Here is a 13,379-nt window from a genome sequence, read left to right as displayed (position 1 = left end):
ACCTCACCTTCCTTAATAGAGTGGATACAGTATTAAATCACCTTTACAAACAATACATTTTCTTCCTTTAATTAGGCTCAAACCTCTCCTCAAGCAATCTAAATCAGCCATGAAACAAATATTTAAGTACTTATAAAATGCATAGCAATGCACTAGATTCCTATGTAGGGAGAAAAATTAAATATAATCTCTCCCCTCATCCATTACATTTGAGCTTCCAAAGACTTACATCCTGGTGATTTAAGAGATTTCAAGAACACATGGTGTTTTGTTTGTTTGTTTGTTTGTCTGGTCTTATGCATGTATTACATTATGACTTTACAATACAAACCAAAAACCAAAGTACTTGTATTATAACATTAATCTTACTGTGTGAGAATTACGTACAGGTGACTGTCACCTGCCCCATAGACTGTAAGCAGAACTTCTTGATTATCTTATTATTCACCTTTGTTTTCTCTTCTCCACCTCTTGCCTAATACATGTCTGGTGAAACTAATGTTTTTACAAACGTTTGCAAGAGGTATTTTACCTGTGATACAACTCTGTTTCACTGATGAGCATTATCTGAGCGCTGGAAACACAGGAAAGAATGAGGTACAGTCTAGGTCTTCAAGGAATCAGAGTCCAGTGAAACAGACAAATTATTCAATATAATACAGTGAAATGGTACAACAAAAAAATTGTGCCTAAGAATGGCATAAAAGAGAAAATTATTAAATTACCGGGGATGGAGTGAGAGCAAGGTTGGAAAAGCCTTCCTGTGACACATGTATTTTGAAGGATAAATAAGAATTTGCCAGAAGATATGATGGACACATAGCCATGTGGATGATCCCAAACAGAAATTATTTCCTTGAGTGTTTCTATTTAGCTCTGGAACAGAATAATCATATCTACTCTTATGAGCAAAAGATTTAAAATTTTACTATGCCAGATTAGTTCAGAGAAAACTTATAAAGGAGGTAATAAGGTACATTCCCAGGGTGCCTCTCCTCTCCCTACATCTCTAGTGAAGGCCTAGCTTACCTATTTCAGCATTTGTGTTATTCCTCCCACTCAAACCTCTCTCATCCTATGTCTCATGGCCACATCACCTTGCTAGATGGCTCCAAACTGACGAACTACTCTATGCTATGGCATTAATAGGAGAAAGTGATGGCCAACCTGGATCACATGTTTGCATTTTACGAAGAAAATTCAACACTGAACCAAAAAATAAAAATAGTGTGAGAGTTGCACCATCCGGTGGGAGGTGTATTTTGGAGCAGGTAGGAAACTTCAACATTACCCTATAAAGGCAGCTGCTTACAAGTCAGCTTGGCTTCTATTTTACCTAGAATAGTACTGAAATTCATTTGCATTCCCAGAACTCACACAAACTGTCAGTGGTGCAAGTTACCCAGAAGTAAACTGTATGGTAGATTAAAATGCTGGGGTGAATAACATTTACTTTGGGTCAAGAAGAATGGATACATCGGAGCTGAAAGAAAGAGCATTACTATTTCAAATATGTGACTTGTTTCACATAATTCCACTGGAGAAACAAGTACAAACTTAAAGGAAAAGATTTTCAACATAAGAAAGAACTTTGTCACTTTCAATAGTAAGAGCAGTTCAATGATATCTGCCTTGGGAAGTAGTAAGCTCCATGTCATTAGCGGTGTTCAGACTGAGGCTGGATCTATACTTTAAGGTCCAAGCATTGCAAAATTTAAAATTAGCTTAATACAGAAGATGGTGGAGTAAGAGGACGTGTGCTCACTCCCTCTTGCAGGAGCACCAGAGTTACAACTGACTGCTGAACAATCATTGACAGAGGGATAATGGAACTCACCAAAAAAGACACCCCACATCCAGAGACAAGGGAGAAGCCACAATGAGACTGTAGGAGGGGCGCAATTGCATTAAAATCAAATCCCATAAATGCTGAGTGGGTGACACACAAACTGGAGAACAGTTATACTGCAGAAGTCCACCCACTAAAGTGAGGGTTCTGAGCCCCACGTCAGGCTTCCCAACCTGGGAGTCCAGCAACAGGAGGAGGAATCCCCAGAGAATCAGACTTTGAAAGCCAGAGGGATTTGATTGCAGGACCTCCACAGGACTGGGGGAAACAGAGACTCCACTCTTGGAGGGCACACAAAAAACTGTGCTCACCAGGACCCAGGGGGAAGGAGCAGTGACCCCATAGGAGACTGAACCAGACCCACCTGCTGCTGTTGGAGGGTTGCCTGCAGAGGTGGGGGGTGGCTGTGGCTCACCAAGGAGACGGGGGCATTGGGGGCAGGGGTTCTGGGAAGCACTCATTGGCGTGAGCCCTCCCAGAATCTGTCATTAGCCCCACCAAAGAGCCTGTGAGCACCAGTGCTAGGTGGCCTCCGGCCAAAAGACCAACAGGGTGGGAATACAGCCCCACTCACTGGCAGACAAGCAGATTAAAGTTTTACTGAGCTCCACCCACCCAGCCCTACCCACCATCAGTCCCTCCCATCAGGAAGCACACATGAGCCTCCTAGATAGCTTCCTCCACAAGAGGGCAGACAACAGTATCAAGCAGTATCAGCAGTATTTTCCTCTGTGGAACTGAAAACTACAGCCACAGAAAGATAGAGAAAATCAAAAAGCAGAGGATGCTGTACCAGGTGAAGGGACAGGAAAGAACCCCAGAAAAACAACTAAATGAAGAGGAGACAGGCACCCTTCCAGAAAAAGAATTCAGAATAATGATGGTGAAGATGATCCAGGACTTTGAAAAAAGACTGGATGTAAAGATCGAAAAGTTTACCAAAGACCCAGAAGAATTAAAGAGCAAGCAAACAGAGATATGCAACACAATAACTGAAATGAAAAATACACTAGAAGGAACCAATAGCAGATTAATTGAGGCAGAAGGGCGAATAAGTGACCCGGAAGACAGAATGGTGATAATCACTGATGTGGAAAAAAATAAAGAGAAAAGAATGAAAAGAGCTGAAGATAGCCTAAGAGACCTCTGGGACAATATTAAACACACCAACATTCGCATTATAGGGGTCCTAGAAGGAGAAGAGAAAGAGAAAGAACCCAAGAAAATACTGGAAGAGATTATAGTTGAAAATTTCCCTAACATGGGAAAGGAAACAGCCATCCAAGTCCAGGAAGCGCAGAGAGTCCCAGGCAGGAGAAACCCAAGGAGAAACATGCCAAGACACAGAGTAGTCAAATTGACAAAAATTCAAGACAGAGAAAAGTTATTAAAAGTGACAAGGGAAATGGACTGGAGAACTCGAGGTATGGGAGGGGGCGGGGGGTGAAGGGGAAGCTGAGATGAAGCGAGAGAGTAGCACAGACATATATATACTACCAACTGTAAAATAGTGAGTGGGAAGTTGTTGTATAACAAAGGGAGTCCAACTCGAGGATGGAAGATGCCTTAGAGGACTGGGGCAGGGAGGGTGGGGGGGAATCGAGGGGGGGGCGTCAAGGAAGGGAGGGAATATGGGGATATGTGTATAAAAACAGTTGATTGAACCTGGTGTACCCCCCAAAAAAATAAAATAAAATAATAATAAAAAAAAAAAAAAAAAAAAAAAAAGTGACAAGGGAAAAATGACAAATAACATACAAGGGAACTCCCATAAGGTTAACAGCTGATCTCTCAGCAGAAACTCTGCAAGCCAGAGGGAGTGGCATGATATATTTAAAGTGATGAAAGTGAAGAACCTACAACCAAGAATACTCTACCCAGCAAGGATCTCATTCAGATTCCAAGGAGAAATCAAAAGCTTTACAGACAAGCAACAGCTAGGAGAATTCAGCACCACCAAACCAGCCCTACAACAAATGCTAAAGGAACTTCTCTAAGCGGGAAACATAAAAGAAGAAAAGGACCTACAAAAACACAAAACAATTAAGAAAATGGTAATAGGAACATACATATCAATAATTACCTTGAATATAAATGGACTAAATGCACCAAGCAAAAGACACAGGCTGGCTGAATGGATACAAAAACAAGACCCATATATATGCTGTCTCCAAGAGACCCACTTCAGACCTAGGGACACATACAGACTGAAAGTGAGGGGATGGAAAAAGATATTCCATGCAAATGGAAATCAAAAGAAAGCTGGAGTAGCAATACTCATATCAGATAAAATAGACTTTAAAATAAAAAAATGTTACAAGAGACAAGAAAGGACATTACATAAAGATCAAGGGATCAATCCAAGAAGAGGAGATAACAATTATAAATATACATGCACCCAATATAGGAGCACCTCAATACACAAGGCAAATGCTAACAACTATGAAAGAGGAAATGTAAGGCAGAAATAGAGACACAGATGTAGAGAACAAACACATGGACACCAAGTGGAGAAAGTGGGGAGGGTTGAGGGGGAATGAATTGGGAGACTGGGATACCAAATTTTACACTCTAATTATATGCTGTTTATTGTCTGTTAACTGTATCTCAATAAAAGTTCTTAAGAAAATTAGCTTAATACATATTAAAAAAAAAAAAACAGGCTATGCATCCATTTTGTCAGCAATAACAGTCACATTTAAAGACACTGGCTACACGCCCAAGTTATCAGATGTACAAATGACAACTACCTATTGCTGGGGAGAACCTCTTCACATGCCGTCTAAACTCTATTTTGGTGAAAGAAAAGGCCCAGGAAGGAAACTCACACTTGCAGCACTCAAGCACACAACAAGGACACCTGAAGTAGTTTCTGACAATCTAAAATCTTTTTGGTAAACCTCAGTACAGCTGAAACTATCACTGTCTCTTCCATTCATTGGATCAGCATACTTCACTGAGCACCAATTTTGTGCAAAGCACTTGAGACAGGTTGATGAAAAGATAATTTTGACCCACAGAAGTATTCAGTCCCTCAAGTTCACCACAACATACCACAAATGGGCTATAAGAGAGCATTAATTATATAACTAAACTCTCCAAGCATTTTCTTTTAAGAGTTTCATAATTTTATCTCTTACATTTAGGTGTCTGAACCAGTTTGACTTAATTTTTGTATATGGTGTGAAGCTGGAGTCCAGCTTCATTCTTTAGCACGTGGATATCAAGTAGTCTCAGCACCATGTGTGAAGAGACTCTTCTTTCTACCACTTGGCACCATTATAGACAATCAGCTGACCACAAATGTATGGGTTTATTTCTGGACTCTCCATTCTATTCCACTGACTGATATAGCTTCCCTTATTTCAGAACCACACTCTTGATTCCTGTAGCTTTGCAGTAAGTTTTGAAATCAGGAAGTGTGAGTCGTCCACCTTTGTTCTTTTTTCAGGATTGTTTTAGCTATTTGGGATCCTTTGCAATTCCATATGTGAATTTCAGGGTCAGCTTATTCACTTCTGCGAAAAAAGAGATTAGAACTTTAAATAGGTACTGTAATGAAGATGTAAAAAAGGAACTGGGAAGTACTACCATATTAACAATATTAAGTCTTCTAATTCATGAGCATAGAAAATCTTTTCCTTTCTTTAAGTCTTAATTTCTTTTGACAATGTTTTGTAGTTTTTAGTGTAAATATCTTGCACCTCCTTGGTTAAATTTACTCATAACTATTCTAGGTTCTTTTTTTTTTTTTTTGATGCTACTGTAAATGAAATTGCTTTCCTAATTACATTTTCAACATTGTTCACTGTTAATACACAAAAATGCAACTGATTTTTGTGTGGTGATCTTGTATCCTGCAACTTTGCTAAACTTCTTTATTAGCTCTAATAGTTTTTTCATGAATTCCTTAGGATCTTCTACAAATAATACCATATCATCTGTGAATAGAGATGTGAAGGGAAGACTACTTCTTCCTTTGCAATCTGGATGCTTTTCTTTTTTTCCCCAGTTTTACTGAGATATGTTTGACATACAAAATTGTGTAAGTTTAAGGTGTACAATGTGTTGAGTCTGATATACATATATTGTGAAATGATTCCATGGTAAGGTTAGTTAACACCTCCATCACCTCAGATAATTACCATTTATTTTTTGTGGTGAGAACATTTAAGATCTATGCTCTTAGCAACTTTCAAATACATAATACAATACTGTTAACTAGATGCCCAGAAATTACTCATCTTATAACTGGAAGTTTGTACCCTGTGACCAACATCTCCCCATTTCCCCCACCCACTGGCAACCACCCTTATATTCTCTGTTTCTGTGAGTTTGGCTTTTTAAGATTCTATATATAAGTGACATACAATATCTGTCTTTCTCTCTGACCTACTTCACACAATGCCCTCAAGGTCCCTCCATGTTGTTGAAAATGGCAGGATTTTCTTCTTTCTCATGGCTGAATTATATATATACACACACACATACATAAACACACATAATAATAATATATTATATTATATAATCACATTTTCTTTATCCATTCATCCATGGATTGTTTCCATATCTTGGCAATTGTCAATAATGTTGCAATGAACATGGGAGTGTAGATATCTCTTTGTGATCCTGATTTCATTTCTTTGGATATACACCCAGAAGTGGGATTGCCAGGTCATATGGTAGTTCAATTTTCAATTTTTTGAGCAACTTCCATACTCTTTTCCATAGTGGCTATACCAGTTTACATTCCTACCAATAGTGCACAAAGTTTCCCTTTCTCTACATCCTTGCCAACACTCATCATCTCTTACACTCTTGAGAACAGCCATTCTAACAGGTGTGAGGTGGTATCTCATTGTGTTTTTTAATTAATTAATTAATTGGCTGCATTGGGTCTTCATTGCTGCACATGGGCTTTTTCTCTAGTTGCAGTGAGCAGGGGCTACTCTTCATTGTGGCACACAGGCTACACTTCATTGTGGCGGCTTCTCTTGTTGTGGAGCACGGGCTCTAGGCATGTGGGCTTCAGTAGTTGCAGCACACAGGCTCAATAGTTGTGGTGCATGAGCTTAGTTGCTCAGCAGCATATGAGATCTTCCTGGAGCAGGGATCAAACCCGTGTCCCCTGCATTGGCAGGTGGATTCTTAACCACTGTGCCACCTAGGAAGTCCCCTCATTGTGGTTTTGATTTACACTTCACTGATAGTGATGCTAAGCAACTTTCCATGTACTTGCTGGCCATCTGTATGTCTTCTTTGGAAAAATGTTCAGTTCCTCTACCAATGTTTAACTGGATTGTTTGCTTTTGAATTGTATACGTTCCTTATATATTTTAGCTATTAACCCCTTATCAAATACATAATTTGCAAATATTTTCTCCCATTCCATAGGTTGCCTTTTCCTTTTGTTGACTGTTTCTTTTCTGTGCAGAAGCTTTTTAGTTTGATGTAGTCTCACTTATTTTTGCTTTTGTTGCTTAGTGTCATCTCCAAAAAATTTTTCCCAGGCCAATGTCAAGGAGCTTTCCCCGTTTTTTTCTAGGAGTTTTACCCTTTCAGGTCTTAATGTTTAAGTCTTTAATCTATTTCAAGTTAATTTTTGTAATATAAAATAGGGGTCTAATTTCATTTTTTTGCCTGTGATTATCCAGTTTTCCCAACACCATTTATTGAAGAGACTATTCTTTCTCCATTGAATATTTTTGGCTCCCCTTTCTCATATTAGTTGACTATATACGCATGGGCTTATTTCTGGGCTCTAAATTCTGTTTTGATGGTCTATGTGTTTATTTTTATGACAGCATCATACTGTTTCAATTATTATAGCTTTGTAGTACAGTTTGAAATTAGGAAGTGTGATACCTCCAAATTTGTTCTTCTTTGTCAGAATTGGTTTGGCTATTCAGGGTTCTATACAAATTTTAGGATTGTTTTTGCTATTTATATGAAAAATACCATTGGCATTTTGATAAGAATTGCACTGCATCTATAGATGGCTTTGGGTAGTATGGATTTTTTAATATTTATTCCTCAACCCATGAACACAGGGATATCTTTCCATTTATTTGTGTCTCTTTCACTTTCTTTCATCAAAGTCTTACAGTTTTCAGTGAACAGATCTTTCACCTCTTTGGTTAAATAAATTATTCCTAACTATTTTTGTTTCTGATGCTATTGGGAATGGGTTGTTTTCTTTCTGACATATTGAATTGTGTGCAGAAATGCAACTAATTTCTATATGTTGATTTTGTATCATGCAACATTACTGAATTCATTGGTTAGTTCTAACAGGTTTTTGGTGGAGTCTTTAGATTTTCTTTTCTTTAGGATGATATAAGATGATATCATCTGCAAACAAGGATAATTCTACTTCTTCCTTTCCAATATGGATGCCTTTTATTTGGTTTTTTGCTTGATTGCTATGGTTAGGACTTCCAGTACTATGCTGAATAGGAGGTGAGCGAGCACCCTTGCCCTGTTCCTGATCATAGAGGAAAATCTTTCAATCTTTCACTGTTGAGTATGATGTTAGCTGTGGGATTGTCATATATGGCCTTTATTAGTATGTTCCCTCTATACCCAATTTGTTGAGAATTTCTATCATGAAAGGATGTTTGTATTTTGTTGAATACTTTTTCTCCATCTATTGACATGATCTTATAATTTTCATCTTTCATTCTATTAATGCGATGTATCACATTTATTGATTTACCTATGTTGAACCATCCTTGCAACCCAAGAATAATACCGCTTGATCATGGTGTATGATCCTTTCAATGTGCTGTTGAATTTAGTTTGCTAATATTTTGTTTGGAATACCTGAATCTATATTAATCAGGGATATTGACCTCTAGTTTTCTTTTCTTGTAGTCCTTATCTGGCTCTGGTATCAGGGTAATGCTGGATTTGTAAGATGAGTTTAGGAGTGTTCCCTCCCCTACAATTTTTTGAAAGAGTTAGAGAAGGATCAGCATTAAATCTTTAAATGCCTGGTAGAATTCACCAGGGAAACCATCTGGTCCTGGGCTTTTCTTTGTTTGGAGGTATTTTATTACCGATTCAATTTCACTACTCGTTATTGATCTGTTCAGATTTTCTATCTCTTCATGATTCAATCTTGGTAGGCTGTATGTTTCTAGGAATTTATCCATTTCTTCTAGGTTATCCAATTTGTTGGTGTATAATTGTTCACAATAGTCTCTTGGGAGTCTTTGCACTTCTGTGGTATCAGCTGTGATGTCTCCTCTTGCATTTCTGATTGTATTTTTTTTTTTTTTTTTTTGTGAGCCTTTTCCCTCTTAGCTTAGCTAAAAGTTTGGTAATTTTATCTTTTCAAAAAATCAGCTCTCAGTTTCACTGATCTTTCCTATTGTTTTTCTGGTTTCCATTTATTTCTCCTCTGGCCTTTGTTATTTCCTTCCTTTTGCAACTTTGGGCTTAATTTGCTCTTCTTTTTCTAGTTCCTTGAGGTATAAAGTTAGGTTGTTTGAGATCTTTCTTTTTTTAATATAGGTGTTTATCACTATATATTATGCTTCCCTCTTAGAACTGCTTTTGCTGCATCCCATGAGTTTTGGTTTCCATTTTTGCTTCTTTCAAGATATCTTTTATTTCCCTTTTGATTTCTTCGACTAATTGGTTGTTCAGGAACATGCTGTTTAGTTCCCCTATACTTACAAATTTTCCAGTTTCCCTCCTGTTATTCACTTCTAGTTTCATACCATTCTGGTCAGAAAAGATACTTTGTATGATTTCAATCTTCCTAAATTTGCTGACTTGTTTTGTGACTTGTATGATCTATCCTAGAGAATGTTGCATATGCACTTGAGAAGAATGCATATTTCGCTGCTGTCGGATGGAATGTTCTGTATATGTCTGTTTGGTCCATTTAATTTAAAATATAGTTCAGTTCCAACATTTCCTTATTTTCTGTCTGGGTGATCTATCCATTGTTGAAAGTAGGGTGCTGGAGTCCTCCACTAATATTGTATTGCTGTCTATTTCTCCCTTCAGATCTGTTAGTATTGCTTAATATATTTAGGTGCTCTGATTTTGGGTGTATATATATTTATGGCTTTTATCTTCTTGATGAATTGACCTCTTTTTCATTATATAATGCCCTTCTTTGTCTGTTGTTACTATTTTTGCATTAAAGTCCATTTTGTCTGATATAAAAATAGCTACTCCCACTCTCTTTTCCCAGTTTGGCTTTCATTTGTATGAAATATCTTTTCCTACCTTTTTCACTTTGAGCCTATGTGTATCAGTAAAGCTTAAGTGAACCACCTGTAGGCAGCATATAGTTGAGTCTTGTTTGTTTATTCATTCAGCCACTCTATGCCTTTTGATTGGAGAATTTAATCCATTTACTTTTAGAGTAATTATTGCTAGGTAAGGATTTACTAATGCCACCCTAGTCATTGTTTTCCAGCTGTTTTGTAGTTCTCTTGTTCCTTAATCCCTCTCTTGTGGCCTTCCTTTGTGAATTGATGATTTTCTATAGAGGTATGCTTCAATTCCCTTCTTTTTATTTTTTTTGTGCATCAACTGTAGGTTTTTGCTTTGCGGCTATCATGAGGCTTACATAAAACATAGATATAGGAGTCTATTTTACGGTTGATAACAACTTAACTTCAATCCCATACAAAACTTTACCCTTTTACTCTCCTCCATTTTGTTTCTGATGTCACAAAACACTTGATGTCTTTTTATATTGTGTATTCATTAACAAATTAGTTGAGCTATAGTTATTTTTAATACTCTTGTCCTTTTAACATTCATACTAGAGCTAAGTGGTTAACACATCACCAAATTACATTATTAAAGTATTCTTAATTTGACTATATACTTACCTTTACCAGAGTGTTGTATATTTTCATGTTTTCATGTTACTAATTAGTATAATTTTGTTTCCACCTGAAGAACTTCTTTCAGCGTTTCTTGTAAGGCAGATCTAGTGGTGATGAACTCCCTCAGCTTTTGTCTGGGAAAGTCTTTACCTCTCCTTCTTATCTGAAGTGCAACTTTACTACATAGAATATTTTTGGCTGGCTGTTGTTTTTTATTCTTTCAGTGCTCTGAATATATCATCCCACTCCTTGGCCTGTAAGTTTTCTGCTGAGAATTCCACTGATAGCCTTATAGAGGTTCCTTTGTAAGTTATAAGCCTTTTCTCTTGCTGCTCTTAAGATTCTCACTTTGACTTTGCTATCTGACAGTCTTTTATCATAATGTGTCTGTTGAGCTGCACCCTGTAGGCCTGCCAGCCCTGTACCTGCTTAGCCTCAAGACTGAGGAAACAGCCCAGAGTCAGCAACAGAGACATCAATGGTTTAATGGCATTAAAGAGGGATCTTACATGTCTGAAGCAAGGTCCTGGAGTGACACCTCACTGTGTGCAGCAGACAGTGGGCAGGAGATAGCAGTGGTCTTCACTGCTAGGGGAGAGGGAGGTTACCAGTTACAGGGGAAATTGATGTCAGGTTGGCTCATCAGTTACCAGGGAAATGAGCAGGGGAGCACACCCCACACTGCCCCTTTGATAAGCTATCATGGTGGAGATGTTCTGATCTAAAAACTAGAATAATCAATAGATAGGGAAGGGGTTCAAGTATGTAGGCATTAACTGATTAGGCTCTATGATTATGAGCGAAGGTCAATCACATGAGTAGGGTGTAGGTGAAGCAGGGACTGGTCGACCCGGGGATGTACAGAGAGCAAGAGAACAGCCATCTTGGGTGGCCAGATCACACAGTGTCTTGGAGAGAACTGCTTTAAGTTGAATTTGTTTGGTGACCTATAAGCTTCACAAACTTAGATATCCAAACATCTCCCCAGATTTGGGAAGTTCTCAGCTCTTATTAATTTATTTTTTTAAACTTTATTTATTTTTAATTTATTGGCTGCATTGGGCCTTTGCTGCTGCGCACAGCCTTTCTGCAGGTGCAGAGTGCGGGGGCTACTCTTCATTGCAGTGCACAGGCTTCTCATTGTGGTGGCTTCTCTTGCTGCGGAGCACAGTCTCTAGGCACACGAGCTTAAGTAGTTGTGGCACATGGGCTTAGTTGCTCTGCGGCATGTGGGATCTTCCTGGAACATGGCTTGAACAATTGTGTCCTGCATTGGCAGGTGGGTTCTTAACCACTGTGCCACCAGGGAAGCCCCTCAGCTCTTATTAATTTAAATTAGCTTTCTTCCACGTTCTACCTTTCCCTCTCTTCTCCTTCTGGAACTTTAACAAATCACACACTGTGTCTTTTATGGTAATACATAGATCATGTAGGCTTTCTTCATTCTTTTTCAGCCTCTTTTCTTCTGTTTGATCCATTCTGTTGTTGATGCTCTCAACTGCATTATTCTGATGCACTGTATTCTTCCACTCCAGAATTCGTTTGCTTCTTTTTTATTACTTCTATCTCTTTGTTAAACTTCTCTTTTTTCTATATATTGTTTTCCTAAATTTGTTGATTTGTCTTTCTATGTTTTCTTGTAGCTCACTGAGCTTCTTTAAGACAGCTAATTTGAAGTCTTTATTGGATAAATCATAGATCTCCATGTCACTGGGATCTACTACTGGAAGATTGTTGTGATCCTCTGATGCGGCCATGTTTCCTTGATTTTTCATGTTCCTTGAAGTTTTGCACTGCTGTCCTCACATCTGAAGTAGTAGTCGCCTCCAAACTTTACTAACTGCCTTCTGGAGAGAAATACCTTCCATCAGCCCTGGTAGGGATTCTGAGATTTTCTCAGATCTTCTATGGATACACCAGCCCCTCACTTGCTCCCTCTTGCGGCACAATTCTCAAGCCTGTACAACTTCTCTTGATCTTCCAACACACCAGGCCAAGAGCTGACAGCCTCCATTTTGCTTTCCCAAGGGCGGCAATAAAGCTCGTTTGTGGTCTCTCCCTTGCCCACAGATTCTAGCTGGCTTTCTACACATGCTTACTGGTCAACTGCCAAAACTCTCTCACTGTCATTGGCAGCATGCACAGGGAGCTGGCCATAGGGTGGAAGAGTGTGTGAATGAGGCATGTGGAGTGATGAGAGTGCCCATGGGCCAGTTGGGAGAATCCACAGGAGAGGCATCCCCAGTGACTTGTGGGTGGAGTCTGTAATGTAGTTAGTAAGATCCTCACCCCTTTAATGCCCTCTGAGAGTCTGCTGCTATCCCAGCCTCTTCCTTCCCCTCAGTCATGCAGCTCATGATTCAGTAATCTGGTTGAGGCAGGAGAGAAATGGGCTTCTTATACATTTGGAGAAGCCAGGTGCTCACTCACATGCTCTTACTATCTCCCACAGGGGCAATTACCAGCCAGGAAAATCTCTCTTGAACCTGAGCTCTGCTGCCTTGGGGGAGGGGTGATGCAGGTTAAGTCAAAGTGTTCCTCTTACCCTCTCTAATGCATCAAAACTTGTATTTTTTTTCCCCCAATGCTGTGCTAGAACTATATTCATAAAGGATATTGGTCTGTAGTTTTCTTCTCTTGTGATGTCTGCATATGGCTTTGGTACCAGGGTAATACTG

General features: G+C 38.8%; 1 protein-coding gene across 1 annotated transcript in view; it reads right to left on the bottom strand.

Annotated features, from left to right (window-relative positions):
- RNF169 (ring finger protein 169) overlaps positions 1-13,379 on the bottom strand; it is a 92,014-nt gene that overhangs the window by 8,733 nt on the left and 69,902 nt on the right. The window lies entirely within an intron of this gene.

Source organism: Hippopotamus amphibius, chromosome 9, assembly GCF_030028045.1.
Source record: "Hippopotamus amphibius kiboko isolate mHipAmp2 chromosome 9, mHipAmp2.hap2, whole genome shotgun sequence".
NCBI classification, from domain to species: domain Eukaryota; kingdom Metazoa; phylum Chordata; class Mammalia; order Artiodactyla; family Hippopotamidae; genus Hippopotamus; species Hippopotamus amphibius.
This window is presented reverse-complemented; position numbering and strand designations above follow the sequence as displayed.